Raw genomic sequence first — 16,215 nt, forward strand, 5'->3', positions numbered from 1 at the left:
CACTAAGTGGGCAGCAATCCTCTGTGGTCTCCTTCAGTTCCTGCCTTCAGGTTTCTGCCCTGACTTCCCTTCATGATGGACTATAAGCTCTAAGATAAAATAAACCCTTTCTTTCCTTCCTTCCTATGTTGCTTTTGGTCATGGCCTTTTTCATAGCAACAGGTCACCAACTAGGACACCTCTACTCACATGTGCTCAAATAGAAACGGGTCACACATTTCACACTCTGCAGCAACCCAAAGCCTGGGGAAGACCTTGCCCTGGCTCCCCAGTGACCCATCACACAGAGAAAGCTGTGGGGGTACAGTGACAACTCTATCTGAGGTCGCATACTAAGAGTATGATGAGACAAGAGTCCAACAAAGAGCCCACAGCCCGCACACCATTCATGTCATCTCACAGACTCCCCCGAGTTCTGAGACTGAACTCTGGGCCAGCCTCTAACACTCATGCCTCCAACCACTGCATGACGACTCACGGGCCTGTGTTATCTCCTCCACCATCACCATCTACTCCCCGAGCAGGGCATTCCCACATGCTGGGCCCTCTGTATAAAACATCTCCCACCCTCTTCTCCAGTCTCAAGCCTGCAGTCCATCCTCTTCTTCCCTTCACCTCTTGATTAATTCTCACCACCACCGAAGAGCCTCCTCCCCACCACCTTTGTGGTCTTATCACCACCACTGTGTATGCTATGCATCGATGGATGCTGTCCAGGGAGGTTTCGAAAGAAAGAAGGATGACCGCGGAGCTGAACGTATATCATTCTGCCATTGCCACTGCCATACACCAGCTGGGGGGTCTGTTTTATACTTTGCTGTAGAGCGTAAATGAACTCTAGAACCCTGGGCCAGACACCGAGCAAACGTTCCCACTGCAGCCATGGCTGAGTGGCAGGTGCACCAGTGAAGTCTGTTTTGTGCATGCCTTTCTGTGCTTTCTGAGTTTGAAATAGGAATCTGAGTTATTTATTCAAATAAACAAAGACATCGATGGTGGCTCCTACAACCCAGAAAAAAAAAGACAAGCCAGGGAGAAAGGGTATCTTTCTTCCGATTTGTTCAAAGGCAGTGCCCAGAGGGTGGTTAGGAGCAAAACTTGGCTCTGATCGGGAAGGTACAGGGCTAACAATTACACTCCACTTGTCCACGTGCTTGCCCACTCTGTTTTATTCGCAGGTATAGGAATTCTACAGCAAGGCTGCTGTGGGTAGGAACCTGGGGGCCAGAAGTAGATGCTGACGGAAAGGGAAATGAAAGATGAAGTCATCACACACACACACACACACACAGAGTTGTCACACTGTTGTTGTTTTGTCTTTATAACATGCAACACAAAGTGACTCAAGAGGACTCAACAGAGCTCAACAGGCACTGGCCAGGACAGTGAGTGAGAAAATGGTGACCAACTTATCTTACTAAACAGCACCTACCCGGGTCAAAGAAGGCTGTCAACTGCACAACCCAGTCAACTTGACATTAAGATATTATTACGCCAGTCACCTGTTCTTTCCCAAGAGAAGGCCCAGGATATGTGTGTGTGTGTGTGTGTGTGTGTGTGTGTGTGTGTGTGTGAGTGTGTGTGAGTGAATGTGTGTGAGTGAGTGTGTGTGTATGTGAGTGTGTGTGTATGTGAGTGTGTGTGTGTATGTGTCTGTGTGTGTTATACTCGCATGGCTATGTGGTTCTACATGCATGCACATGCAAGCAGAGGTCAGAGGAAGAAATCAACTGCTGGTGTCTGCTTTTATTCCTCTTCACCTTGTTCCTCTAAGACAGAATCTCTCACTGAGCTGGAAGCTTGACATTCTGGCTAGCATGGCTGATTATCAAGAGCCTGAGATGTGCCTGTCTCTTTTCCTACAATGCCAGAGTTAAAGACTTCGGCAGCCATGTCGGCTTTTTAATGTAACGGCTGAAGATGTGAGCCTGGGCCCTCACGTTTGCTCTGATCCATCTCCCCAGACCTCAGATTTTCTTAAATGTGATTTAAAAAAAAATTCTAACTGATGACTACTAATTCAAAAGTATCCAGCTGACTGGCCCTTTAAAGACCAAACATAAAAATTTCTGTTTTATCCCTTCACAGACTATGGCACCAAGCATTTTCAGACCAGGACAAGCCACTTCTCTTCCCATGGTCTGTTGACTTTATCAGTTTCCTAAGGGTTTGAAAAAATCTCTTCCCGCTAACCAGCATTTTCTTCTGTTTGGCCAGCTGCGTGGTCACCTGCCTGTTGACCCTACTCAGAGGTATCAAGAGTAGGCACTCTGAGAGACCCCCACAAGAGCCCCCAACACTGCACAGCCCTCAACCAACCTCAGCCTACGATGGGCTACAACCCACAACTGCATCAAAGTTCATCTCTTAATTCCATTTCTCCCTGTCTGAGCTTACTGTCATCCAAAAGTCCACTCTTCCACTGAAACTCATCACCCTCTGTGTTCTACACAAAGACGCAAGGAGACAGGGTGAGCCTACAGCGTTCCAGCAATCTCAGAGACATACAGCAATGCAAAACCCCTCAAACCAATGCAAGAAACCAAATCCACAGTCCATCAGATGAAAGCCAGGACAGGAAGAAGCTACTATTACTATTAAGAGTGGGATTACCGCCCAGTGGCAGTGACACATGCCTTTCATCCCAGCACTGGGGAGGCAAAGGCAGGTGGATCTCTGAGTTTGAGGCCAGCCTGGTCTACAGAGTGAGTTCTAGGACAGCCAGGACTACACAGAGAAATCCTGTCTCAAAGAAAGAGAGAAAGAAAGGGAGAAAGAAAGAAGGAAGGAAGGAAGGAAAGAAGGAAAGAAAGAAAGAGAGAGAGAGAGAGAGAGACAGACAGACAGACAGACAGACAGACAGACAACTAAAAAAGAGTGGAATTTTTTCATCAAATAAAATGCCTAACATGGCACATATATTGTCATTATTACTATTGCTTAGATTAACATTAACCATCACTAAAGTCTGGTTGTGATGGACTAGGCCTCAGTTTACATTTATTATTGTCAATAGTTTCCACTAAAATCCAAAGAGGCTAGCTACTTTTATTAGCTTATTGACCATTTTATAATTCCTAGGTAGTAGATGGAGAGACTGAAGCACTGGGAGTCACTTGCCCCCAAAGCAGAAAACTAGCAATAGTGCCCCAAAGACAGATCCTACAGGACCTCAAAGTCTGGGCTCCTAAACTTTACACATGCATGTGCTGGCTGCAAAGGCTGCCAAGAAGCTGAACGCCACCCTTCACTTCCACCTGTGAGCAGCACATGGCTTTCTACCTCACCTGGGCAACCCTCACAGGAGACCTGCTTCTCCAGAGCACTTATCTTGGCAAGCTACAGTCTTATACTTAGCCCTTAGCGCTCGCTCGTTCGTTCGTTCGTTCGTTCTGAGTCTGACCAATCCTCTAAGGCAAAGGCTCCACCCAGGTCATACACTGTAACCTGATGCCAAGCAACAGCATCGGGTACCCTGAAAGTACCTAATGGGAATGTTCAAATGAAGTGGTTAAAGGGCTGTTTTCTAAATCCCCTGAAGAGCAGCCTTCTTACTTCAGAGAGGCCAGAAAATTGTCTTCCTCACTGCTGACCAGCACGGATCTGTCTAAGCATTAGCATTTCCAGGGACATGTAGATCAGGACCGCATGGGCAAGACAGACACTGGCTCCTACAAACAACATGGAAAAGGCCCAAGGAGAAAGATGAGCATCTTTCTCAGCACTCCCTGGGAGCCCGAGAGCCTACGCGTCCAAATTCAGTCAGTCTTCTACATCAGAGCAAACAGAATACAAGCTCAAGGATTGACCTCGACTCAGGAGGCCACTAACTGCGTACAGGACTCAGGACCCTGGTAACTTAGTTTCACCTGCAAGTGAAACTAACCTATATGACTACTTGGACCAGAAACCCACTGTATAATTACCACCAAATCCCCCTTCTTTCCTGCAAGTTAAGTGAAACTGTGGGAAATACCACACTTCCATATGCTCACCTTGACACCCCCACTTAAACATCAAGTTTCCTGGAATGCACATGGTTTGGGTGTGGCCTGTGAATGTCATTCACAGTGATTTTGCAGTGTCTATCCCATGGTAAGCCAGAAAGTCTAGACACAGGCCGTAGCAGAGACACACCGTTATGGAGCAAATTACATTTCTGACACATAATATATATAAAACACTGACGGGTGAAGGCGCAGTCAAATTCTACTGCCTGGCAGCCAAAGGCACTTTGAAGTGCTGGGAAATATGCTCCACATTAAATGTGCTGGTTTTTGAAAAGTCTGTCCTCTCTCAGAGATAAAATGCTTTTCCATAAAGAATGAAGAGAATGTAAATTTCTGCCCAGGTAATAGGTCAGGGAGAGCCTCAGCAAAGGAGCAGAGCGGACTCAATGCAGCCATTTCATGGAAGCCAAAGTCTATGTAACTCAACAGCACTCCAGGGTATAGCAAGACCTAAGTGGAGGAAGCCACTGGGGGAGGAAGGGTGCAGAGTGGGGAGAGACTAAAGAAACTACCTGCATTGAGCCCAGAGTCTGTTAGGAAACATCTAAAAATAGTACCATCCTTGTAGCAGGCCACCAAGGTTACAGCTGAAGATGGTCAGGTCAAACAAACAAAGGCAAATGTTAGATTGCAACTGAAATGACCCATCGAAGGTCAACTGAAAACTACAGGCGCCCATTTGTGCCCATGACCCCGGAGGGTGGGAACTAAGAGTGGGTAAGACTTTGAAAAGGGACAACAAACTTTTATAGGTAAGAGCTTCCTTTGTTGCTTTTGATTTATTGTTGTCTTGTTTTGTTTGTTTGAGACAGGGTTTCTTTGTAAAGCCCCAGCTGTCCAGGAACTCACTATGTATGTAGGTCAGGCTGGCTTTGAACTCAGAGATCTACCTGCCTCTCCCTATCAATGGCTGGGATTAAAAAGCATTTGCCACCACTGCTCAAAAAAGGAGATAATGCCTTCTCTGTAAGACTAGGACAGAATGACACTATCGCATCCAACACCTACTCTGCTGGCTATAAAGACAACTCATATAGGGGGTGTAGTGAAGAGAAAATAAAAAGAATTGGTCATGATTGATGAAAGGGATAGAAACACACACACACACACACACACACAAAGGGCAAACTCAGTAATGGCCAATGGTATATCAGAGTCACTGTTAGAGTGTTGCAAGGCTTGTGTACAAGTAACTCTGATTTTACTTAATAATGAACACTAACCACAAATCTTTAATGCAGTATATGGCTCTGTTTTTTATCAATCCGTTCACTTATAAATAAACTATTATAGGTGTAAGTTAATGTCTTGAGCTTGACAGAACCTAGAATCACCTGGGAGATGTGTATGCCTGTGAGGGATTTCCTTGATTGTATTAATTGAAGTGGAGAGATCTGCCCACTGTGGGTGGCACCATTCCTTTGCTGGGATCCTAAGCTATATAGACAGAGGAAGGGAGGTGACCAGTGGGTTCATCACTCTCTGTTCCTGCACTGTCACGTATCTCTGTGGATGTAATGTGGTCAACTTCATCAAGCTCTTGCTGCCTTGACATCCCCGTCCTGGTGTGTTATACACTTCCTTAGAGTAAACACCTTCTTCAGTAAGTTGCTTTATCACAGAAACAGGAAATGTAGTTAAGACAATGGGTATGTGTGCTTAGAAAAAAATATGGAATACATAAAGTTCACCCCTCTTTGTAGTTTGAGGCATCCAATGGGGTACTGGGATGCCTCCCTTAGATGCACACAAGGTGTGTGCTGGACAACGCATGGTGGGACAGCAAGACTTCAACATACTTCTCAGAACAGGAGGGTGTAATTTTAAACATGAATTGTTTATTTTTGGAATTCCCCACCTTACGTTTTCATACTCGGGTTGCTTATAGTTAACTGAAACCATGAATGGCACCATGAATAAAGGGTGAAAGAGCAGATAGATTCCTGGACCATCTCCTGGGGAATCTGATACATTAGCACTAATAACAAGGTAACAACTTCGCATTGAGACTGACCTTGGGCAGGTGTGTGTGTGTGTGTGTGTGTGTGTGTGTGTGTGTGTGTGTGTGTGTAAAAGGTCACGCCATGAGGGTTTTTCTGGTAGGAGAAGTTATTTTTAATCATCTCAAACCCCAGGATTACCGAGTCCACCCACTAATTTTGCCTGCAGATTTCACAAAGGAAATAGCCGCAGGGTTCCATGAGGGGGAGCGGGGAGACAGAGGCCTGGTGCTAAAAGTTCTCTAAATGACTGCAGAAGTCTAGTTGGTCTCCCGGAGACATCCGGGAAAGGATGATGAGTCAGTTCCAAAGGATTTATGTAGCACTCAACAGCAAATATGAAAGGGTTTACCCTGAGGAATTACGCTGCTGAGGTCAGGAAGCAGGTTGTGACAGGGTCTGAGGCAGCTTAGAGCCAGCTTATACAGACATAGTTCAGAACCAGAGGTAGGATCACATCCCGGTTCTGAGCAAGGAGACAGAAATAAACCTTTAGCTATTGTTCCAGGCTCTCCTGAAACCGACACATACCCCAGTGCTCTGAACAAAGGCACCCAACACAGTCCTTTCCTTAATCCTTGAATTTGTAAGCAACCCAACTCCTTCCACAAAACCGAAAAACTCAGCCAGTGTCAAAAAGTACCAGCAAGGTTGGAAAAAGTTCTGTAAAGTAAGAAGAGAAGGGAGAAACAGGAGGTGTCGCGGAACCTGAGCCTGGTATGTGTGTGAGATTCTGCTACTGACACCTCAGAACCGAGGAAGGAGCATGAGGGCACAGACAAAAGCACGGGTTATCATATAGTTCCACGTAACATGTAATTACGCACAGAGCATTTGCACGCATAATTATGCCGGCCAGCATCTGGGGCTAGCGTTTACCAACTTCTCCCATAGACCACGGACAAGAGGAGTCATCATCAGGGCGGCTCAGCACTGTCCAATACCCTTTAGGTATCTCAGTGAACTGGGCTCTGCAGAAGCTTCGAAATGTAGCTGAACTTGGCCATGAACTTCTAGCTTTCTAAATGAAGCCAGTTTATTATGATGTCATGAATTATCTACTAGGGAAATGTAAGACCTGGGTGGAGTGAGGTACCTATAAAGAGAATATTCTCTATACACTTATATGCTATATAAAAGTGTCTGAAATTCTAAAATATGTTACAGCTGAAAATACTGAGGTTTTTTGAGGCCTGCTTCAATTTAATAGAGTGTTTAAACTCTACGATAATGGTAATTAGAGACCAAGCAGTATTTCTTTAAACTCCACTAGACAGACATTAATCCAATTTGGTAATCGCTCACCTCTGGGCTTTTTCCCTCTCTTTCTCCCAAACGAAATCCAGGCATTGATCTACAAAGGCTATAAACTGGCAAAGCATAAGAAAAGAATATTTAAAGAGAGGCTGAGTGACTGTTACCTCAAAGGGCCAAGTCCAATTAGAATGGAAACGGGTCTCCAGGGCTCCCTCACTTATAAGCTGGCACAGAATACCTAAAGGCTCTCCCAGGAGGGGGAGGGCTTACCTCCCCACCGCCCTCCCACCTGAGACCCACATCAGCTTGTTCACTGTATTAGTCAGGGTTCTCTAGAGTCACAGAACTTACAGGATGTCTCTCTATATTGAGGGAATTAATTGTGATGACTTAACTGTCTGTAGTCCATCTAACCCAACAAGGGGCAGCTGTGAGTAGGAAATCTAAGAATTCAGTAGTTGCTCAGTCTCCCAAAGCTGGTCGTTTTAGCTGGTCTTCTGTAGAAGTAGGTTCCAATAGATGCACTGGCAAGGTAAGTCTGGGCAGTCAAAGAGTGAATCTTCCTTCTTCCAATGTCTTTATGTAGGTCTTGAGCAGAAGGTGTGGCCCAGATTAAAGCTGTGTGCCACTGTGCCTGGATATGAGACTTGTTTTATCCCAGGCTGACCTTGAACTCAGAGATCTCCTTGCCTCAGTATCCTGGGATGAAAGCATGTACTTACTCTGCCTGGGCCTAAACTTTTCACGGCCACTCTACCTCAAGATCTCCATGCCAAGATCTAGGTCAGAAACTTGTGTCTTCCAGCCTCAAGATCTGGACCATAGGTGAGCCCTCCAATTCTGGATTGTACTTCATTCCAGATATAGTCAAGTTGACAACCAGGAACCAGTCACCAAGTCAGCTGTGTGACAGAGGGCCACACCTCCCCAAATTAATATAGAGTCCACATTCCTTTCCTTCCGTGGATATCCTTTTGGGCCTTTGAGTCCTGTGACCTTCCTTTTCCCCACTGTAGCGCCCCCATGCTGGTGGATCACTTGACTCCTGACTCAAGAACAGCCATGCAAACTAGAACTATGTTGAGAACATGGGAGTCAGCCAAAATGTGAACTATCGCAAGTTGATCTGTGATGGCTTGTCACTGTCTTGTGTCATCTATGTTCCTGGCCCCCTTCTTGACTCCAATGTGAACTCTTCCCTTATAAAAGTAATGCCTTCTGCTTACCAGGTAATCACTGCTCCCAGATGCTGCACCCTGCATTCTAGACCGGATACACAAAAATATCTTCCCTCCAATCTCCAGCCACAGAAGTACTGATTTATTCTGCTGTATTAGTAATGAACATCATCTACAAGCACTGCCTCTAACATGTTTACAGTCTGCATAGAGGCAGATTACCTCTACAGACCAAGTCCTTCATGACAGCCATTGTAAGCGTGCATTCACAGAGACTCACATGCTAGTTCAATCCTATGCTGTTCTGGTTTCTGAAAAAAAAAAAGACTAAAGAGAGTTCGTCTGCAATTTAGAAAAGATTTTGCATTTGTTTTACCTGGTACAAGACTGGATCAAAGCAAGGCCACAGGAACACACATTCATATAACTAAGACAGAGAAATTCGAACAGAGTTGAAGGATGACAAGGGTTGTACTGAGTTGTTGCACCTTCTCTAGATGAGTGGATTAAATGTTGAACATACACTAAGTTGATGAGGAAGCTGAATTGGAGCATTCAGGTGAGGCCCATCAGTGTGAGGTTTTCAGGTAGACATTGCGATGGCATTCTACGACAAGACGAAGGGCTTTTTCAGTAATTGTGCTGCTCTATGACATTTGGAAAACAACAACACAACATGCAGGCTGTGGAGATGGCTCATTGGTAAAGTGTTTGCCACACAAGCATAAGGACCTAAGTTTGGATTCCCAGGCCTCATGCAAAAAGCCAGACATGAAGACTTGCTGGGATCCCGGCACTGGTGTAGCTGTGCACAGGGAGGTCCCAGGGCTTGCTGGCCAGCCAGTTAGCAGAATCAGTGAACAGCCCTGACTCCAAAAGTAAAAATCTACTGAGCAAGACAATGACATTGACCTCTGGACTCAAAACATCTCTCTTTCTCTCTCTCTCTCTCTCTCTCTCTCTCTCTCTCTCTCTCTCTCTCTCCATATCTCTCTCTCTCCCTCTCTCTCTCTCTCTCTCTCTCTCTCTCTCTCTCTCTCTCTCTCTCTCTCACCGGTGTGCTGCCCCCCCCCCACACACACAAATGTACTCAACTATATGATTATCTGGTGAACGTCTGAGAAATCCAACAGAAAGGGAGGCTATCCCCAACCTCCAAACCTAGAGTGGCAATCTACTGCAATCTATCCTGAGCTCCATCCCCTCTCCATGCAGACTAAAAGGGACTACTTACACTGTCTGAGCTTCCGTGCACTCACTTATTCAGTGGGCACACGGTAGTGCTCCACCAACATGCTGATGAGGGTCATGAAATATTACCCGTCTAAATGCAAAGTGTCATCATAAAGTGTGAAGACGTGTTTACAATCAGAAACAGATTTTTTCTGAACGTTTCAACATTAAAGATACCGCTAAGAGCGCGCCCGCTGAAATAAATGCATACCACGCCCCTCCAGATCTGAAAGAAATGAGCTTCAACGCTGCAGAAACCAGCTAGACTCAGGTTAGACCTACTGTAAGCAGGCTTATTTCTACTTCCCACTTCCTTTTACACAGTAATAGGTCCAGCTCTTAGAAGTGTGGTTAAAACGCTAGAACAATGGGTGGAAGTGGAGGAGCTAGAAGACAACTTTGTATCGTGGTTAATCTTTGCTTCTCATCTCCGGAAGGCAACATGCTACAGACACCACTCTCCACAGTACCGTGGTCCTTTCTGGAGCTCAGTATTGGAATGAGGCTTCCTCTGCTCCGGTTCCACCTGGAAGACCATCTCACCCTCCTTAGGTGTATAAGGAATCTCATGAGGGACTAATTCTAAAATGTGGCTAAAATCATTTCTCTCCTGACTCACGTGGCAGCTTCGTGTTTTCAGTAACAGCACCTTCTACCACCAAAGCAACTTAGCAGAACTAGCAACGACATTTTGAAGTCTGTGGGGGAAATATTACTTCTAATGAATGGTCCAAAGAGCAGTATTGAAAGCTATCGATGCCATGCTGGAAGCTGGGAGAGACTTGGGGGTTGGGAGAAACTGATGGGATGAAGCGCGATTATCTGATTATCTCGGACTGCTGTGGTCCTTATCTGAATTTGCATGGGCAAGAATTCCAAAACTCCACCCAAGTAGACTTTTTTCCAAGCGGGTCTCCGCAGCAGACGTGTAGCTGAGCCGCTGCGCGTAAGCATCTCGTCTTGTGGGGCGCGACGCAGCGCAGTAATTGAAACCTTGCACACCGCAGGATTGCAGTGGCGTCTATAAATACTCTCCACTTTACTGCTGACAAGCAAAACGCGGGCTTCTGGCACCGGGGAGGAAGAGGCGGCGGTGGCATGTGATCCCCAGCAGGGCGCGGGTAGAAATCGGGGAAACCCCTACTGCCAACGAGAGGAGCACCCCAAAATCTATTCCTGCAGGACCCTTTGTAAGTACACCTGGTCCTTGTCTCAGTCCAGGGCATGAGCCCTGGGAACCGTGAGTCTGGTCGCGAGGCGCGGGCACCATAGCGCCCCCTGCGCGCAAAAACGCGCAGTGCGCACAGAAGGCGCAGAGGAAATCCCGGCCTAATGCCCCTCGGGCGCGAAAGTCGAAGCGGAAAGGGGACACCGTGAACGCCTGCCACACAGTCGCAGTGAGCTGTCCCGAGCTTCTCGCCACCAGGGGCTAGGTCCCCCGCGAGCTATCCCCTGGCTACAGTGGCCTGCCCAGCGCACCGGGGCAACTAGTCTCTGTCTATTGCCTCGGCTCCCACGCCTCCCTTCAAGAAAGAAAGGGATGGCTGAGAGAGTGGTTTCTCAGCTGAGTACCCCCCTGATCACCATGACTCTACCCCTCCGGCCGTGGGAGAATGGGACAACACATTCTTTTCCTGCCTCTTAACTTACTATGGATCCCACGCTCCGCAGGATCCCCCCCCCCCCAAAAAAAAAACTTTCACAGCGCTTACTCGCCTACCGTGACCCATTACGTTCAGGGCGGCCTGCCCTTTCCCTTACCCACCTCTTGGTAGTCTACCTCCCCGCCTACAGCATCCGATGCGGAGGTTCCTTAACCACGCGGAGTCTCCCCTCAGTCTCGCTGTCTCCGGTGCTCCCACTCCCACCCCCAGATCACGCCAGGAGAGTTATTTTCCGAGTCTGAGGAGTTGCAGAAGGATGACTCCAGGCCCTCCAGGGACTTCCCCACTCACCCCCTTGGGGTCCCGGGCGTGAGTCACAGGAGCGGAGCCGCGTACACCCGCCGCTCGCCTCTGTCCCAGACTCTGCGCGCGCAGGAAAAAAGTTTCCGTCGTCCCAAGGAAAGTTTTCTCGCTGGAGAGAAACCAGCGATTTTGGATTGTTCTTGCCTCGCTCGCCCTCCCGAGGTCCTCTCCCACCTCTGCCCTCCGCTGGGTCGTGTCCTGCTCAGGTTTCTCTTCAGCGTAGCTCTCAGGCTGGTGACTGTTTCCCTCCTCTCTCAACTTACGGCCGCCTCCTCTCCTCCTCCCCCTCCTCCTCCCACTTTTCCTGTCCGGTGCACATCGCTGTGGTTTCTCTCCAACGCCCCCGCTTCGCTTCACCCCATCCTACGCCTCCTCTCCAACAACAAGAGGAGACGGAAGACCTGCGCTTAAATCCACTTCAACAATTTCAGGAAATCCAAGCTCGTGGTCCTAAAAAGCAGGGGAGGATGCTGCAAATCAAGGGAAGTCTGCACTACCTTTCATTAAGCCAAGAGGAGATTGGTCTCCCACCGCTAAACCCTCCTCCTGGAGTCCAGAGGTGTACGTGCGACCAGATAAAAAAGGACTGGAGTTCTGCAGCACATTTCTGAGGCTGGGAGAGTTTTTTGTTGCTGCTTGGGGGCGCGCACGCGCGAATGCGTTTTAAAGATAGGTCCTCAAACCGATTCCACACTTGTTTGCGTCTTCATTAGCGTAGCGAAATGAATTTAAGGATCCGGGGTTCAATTTCCGAGCGAAGTTTTCACGAACACAACATATCTTCAGAACTGAAACCACAGAAAACCAACCAATTCGAAATGTTACAAAAACTGTAAAATTGTTTTGGAAATTTGTAGGTGCTAAGAATTTGAGCTGGTTGGTGGAGCAATCACGGTCCTAGCACAGCGGATTTTAACCTGTGGGTCGAGACCCTGTGGGGGTCACATATTAGATATCTTGTTTATTAGATTGATAAACAATACATAACAGTATCAGAATTACAGTTAAGAAGTAGTGACAAAATAATTTTATGGTTGGGAGTCATCACAACATGAAGATCTGTATTAAAGGGTCGCAGCCTTAGGAAGGTTTAGAATCACTGTAGCACTTTGGAGGTAGAAGCAGGAAGACCAAGAGTTTAGGGCGTCATGCTCTACACAATGAGTTCAATTTCATCCTAGGTTCTATGAGACCCAGTCTCAAAACAAACAAACAAACAAGCAAACAAAACTCAACAACAACAACAACAACAACAAAACAAACTTTCGTTTTATGCAGCTATTTGCAGGACTCCCTGCTTGCCTAATTTTACCCCATGGCTGAACAGGAACTACTTTTAAAGCACTGTCCCACCTCATGTCAACATGTAAACTTTGAAACCACAGTGACATTTGATGAAGGAAAAGGTATATTACCCTTTTCTGGTTATAACTAAGTTTGGTTTTGTCAGTGTAACTCTATGACACTTTGGTGTTAAAGTGTGAGTGTGGGGTGTAGATGAGCTTCTGAGCCCCTCAGCTGTCCAGGGATAATAGAGAAATCTAAAGGATTCTCAAAAGGATACCCAGGATTGCAGAAAGCCCTGAAACCTCACCCTAAGAATCCCTTCTATAGCTGGGGAGGGGGCACAGTACAGCTTGGGGGCACAGAAAGCTTGGGGGTGCCAGCAGTGATCAGGAAGTGAAAGCTGGCCTAGCCAACGTGGTGGCACAGGTCTTTGAGTCCAGCACTGAGGGAGGTGGACTGCTGCAAGTTCAAGGTCAGCCTGCTCTCTACATTCAAATTTCAGGACTGCTGAGGCTACATAGAGAGATCTCAGGAGGAAGAGAAAGAAAAGGAGGAGAAAGAGAAAGAAGCCCAAAAGTCCTACAAGGCAGGGTATATACAGCGCCCCCTCCCTAACCTCAGGGTATCCAATTCCTGAAGATTTGCTAAGCCTCAGTTTACTCACTTGTAGTGAGTAAATACAATAGTTATCTGGGGTCATTAATAAAGACTTAAGGCATTCATATTGAGGAAGCACACAGAATCTCACAGGATCTCACAAAGACAGAATACTGTCATTGCTGATATCCCTGCAGTAGGGGAAGGATAGCCTTAAGCCCAGGCATCTCCCTTGCTAGGGCTCCTCCCCTACAGTTCTTTGTTCAAGGAGACCTACTTTATTCTGTCTGCCTGTAAGCACAGCACCTGAATGCAGTATCAGAGAATCCGAAGTTCCAGGTCAGCCTTGGCTGTGCAAGGAAATTCTGTCTGAAAATAAAATAAAATTGCAGTTCATTCCTTCCTCCAGTCACCCTTCACTACACTCCTTTTCCCTTTAGCCCCCCATTACCTTGTGATACTATTACATGTTACATAAATTAATTTTTCTAGATTTACTCTCTCCCCTCGCATCTACCTACACATAGAGCCATCTAAAAGCCAATCCTTTTGTGAAATCACTGATTTTGTCCAAGTTACTATGGTTCTGCCAGGCACATAGTACGTCAACGGTATAGACTTTAAGAATACATTCATTAACTAAATTCATTCTATGCTGTCTGCCTATGGTGAGCAGGGCACTGTGCAATAAGAGAGAAATTAACTACTCAACTTGTCCAAGGAAGAGAGGAGTGGTTCTTCCCTGTGGAAGAAGTACTTCTCTAGGAAGTATCTTGGAGAAGGAGAAAGGGAGGGGGCAAGGGGAAGTATCCAAACATTGGGAGCAAACTTTAAAGAGGCTTTAACTTCAAATTTTGCTGATTTAATTTTGTTTGTTTGTTTGCTTGCTTGCCTGTTGAGATACGGCTCTAAAAGTCCAGGCTGGAATCCAATAGCCCAGGATGACATTGGACTCCAGATTCCCCTTCCTCTACCTCCTGAGTTCTGGAATTCTAGGTTATCACCACCACACCCGATTTAGTGTTGTAAACAGAATCTTCTTCAAACCAGAAGCAGTGTTTTGGTGTAAGTCAGGACTTCTCAAACGCTAGTCTCACAGGCTTGTCACTTTGCAAATTCAAAAGCAAACAAAACTGTCCAGTGAGCACTGTTTCTTCTTCCCAAGAATCGATCCTGTCCAGAAGCATTCAACACGGGTCATGCCATTTAAACATTCACTCCCGGGGCGGAGAATGCTTCCTAGTTCTTTGCGTGCTCCTGTAGACCTCGCAGTGTCCAGTCTCTGAAATGGAACTTGGCCCAAACCAGGCTTCAGAAAAACGGGTAACTCTTAGGCAGCCCTTTTATGACTGAGAGTGGGAAACCTGACTTGCCAAGTCAAGCCGTAGATTTGTCCTTTGGCACGCTCTGTCCCAAAATGTATTGAGTAAATCACGTTCCATTTTCAGGACTAGGAGTAGAGAGAGAAAGAGAGAGAGGAGGCGGAAGGCGGAAGGGGATGAGGAGGAGAAAGTAAAAGCACTTGTCTGCAGCTGGACTAGTTAGATGCATATTCTTTGCCCTTCATGCTGTTCCATGTTCTTGAATCAGAAAACTTCATGTTGAAAACAGAGACTCCCAGCCTGGCATGGAGGACCCTGGAGCAGTGGTATGAGCCTTACTGTAGGCCTGAAGGACCACATGCCCGGCTCTGCAATGCTGCATGTCCTTGGAGAGGACACGCAGTTTTCAGTTTGCCACGTCCCAGCCACTCCCTGCTTCTCTGGTTCCTGGCCTGTTTTACCAATACTCCTTCCCCCACTCCCACTCCCACCCCCACCTCTCACTGCAGCTTGAAAGGGATGCCTGCCTGTGCTAGGAGGGGCCAGAGCTCTGAGCACACAGCTATTATGCAACAGAGTATCATGGGCTTCAAATATTTCTTCCCAGCAAGAGAGCTCACTGTTTTCAGACAACATTTTACTTGGCGTGACATCATCTGAGCATTACTAAGGTAAAGGCTGCTACAGAGGAGACTGACAAGTGGGCGGGGAGGGCATAGAGAAGCAAAGGTCTTTACAGGGCGGCCCCTATGTACCCAAACTACCTTCAGGTCCAGAGGCCTGCTGTTCTGCTCCTCCCTCACTCTCGTGGCAACCCCTGCCACCCAACCCAATCTGTCATTCCCACCCTAGAAGAGCCCCAATCAGACTAGTCAGTTGAGTGGTCCAACACCATCCACAAGAGAGAAAGAACAGAGCAGGGCCTCTATGAAGTTAATGCAGGCCCTTCCTCTTCTTTTATTAACTGCTTTCATTTCTGAGCCAAGCAAGAACCACTCCAGCTGACAGAACTAAACTACCCAATGCCTTGTGAACTTGGAATCCAACAGGAGTGACATGGTGTCTCCAGTTTAGGTGATATAGGTCTGCTCTTCAACTTGCACCACCTTCCATACAGCAGCGTCCTTGATATCTCGTACCCGTCAGGCAGATATTCCAGTGACAAAGGCATAGCGCCCTTCCCCAAATCGTGTCTTGCCTCCTTTGTGTATGTGTTTGTGTGTTTGCATGTGAGGGAAGGAGCCTCGCACATGTATGCACATGGGTGTGGAGGCCAGAGGCCAATGTTGGGCACCTTATTTAATGGCTCCCCACCCTATTTTTTGAGATGGGGTCTCTCACTGTCTCAGCTAGGGTTTTATTGC

General features: G+C 47.0%; 1 protein-coding gene across 4 annotated transcripts in view; it reads right to left on the minus strand.

The window, feature by feature from the left end:
- The window catches only part of Prr5l (proline rich 5 like), a 170,446-nt gene that overhangs the window by 67,792 nt on the left and 86,439 nt on the right, over positions 1-16,215 (minus strand). Inside the window, exon 1 of one of the 4 annotated variants that reach the window (XM_039105436.2) lies at positions 12,143-15,315. The exons of 1 other annotated variant lie outside the window; for it this stretch is intronic. The gene's annotated coding sequence lies outside the window, so the exon portion shown is untranslated. 4 annotated transcript variants of the gene reach the window in all.

Source organism: Rattus norvegicus, chromosome 3 (assembly GCF_036323735.1).
Source record: "Rattus norvegicus strain BN/NHsdMcwi chromosome 3, GRCr8, whole genome shotgun sequence".
Classification (NCBI taxonomy): Eukaryota; Metazoa; Chordata; class Mammalia; order Rodentia; family Muridae; genus Rattus; species Rattus norvegicus.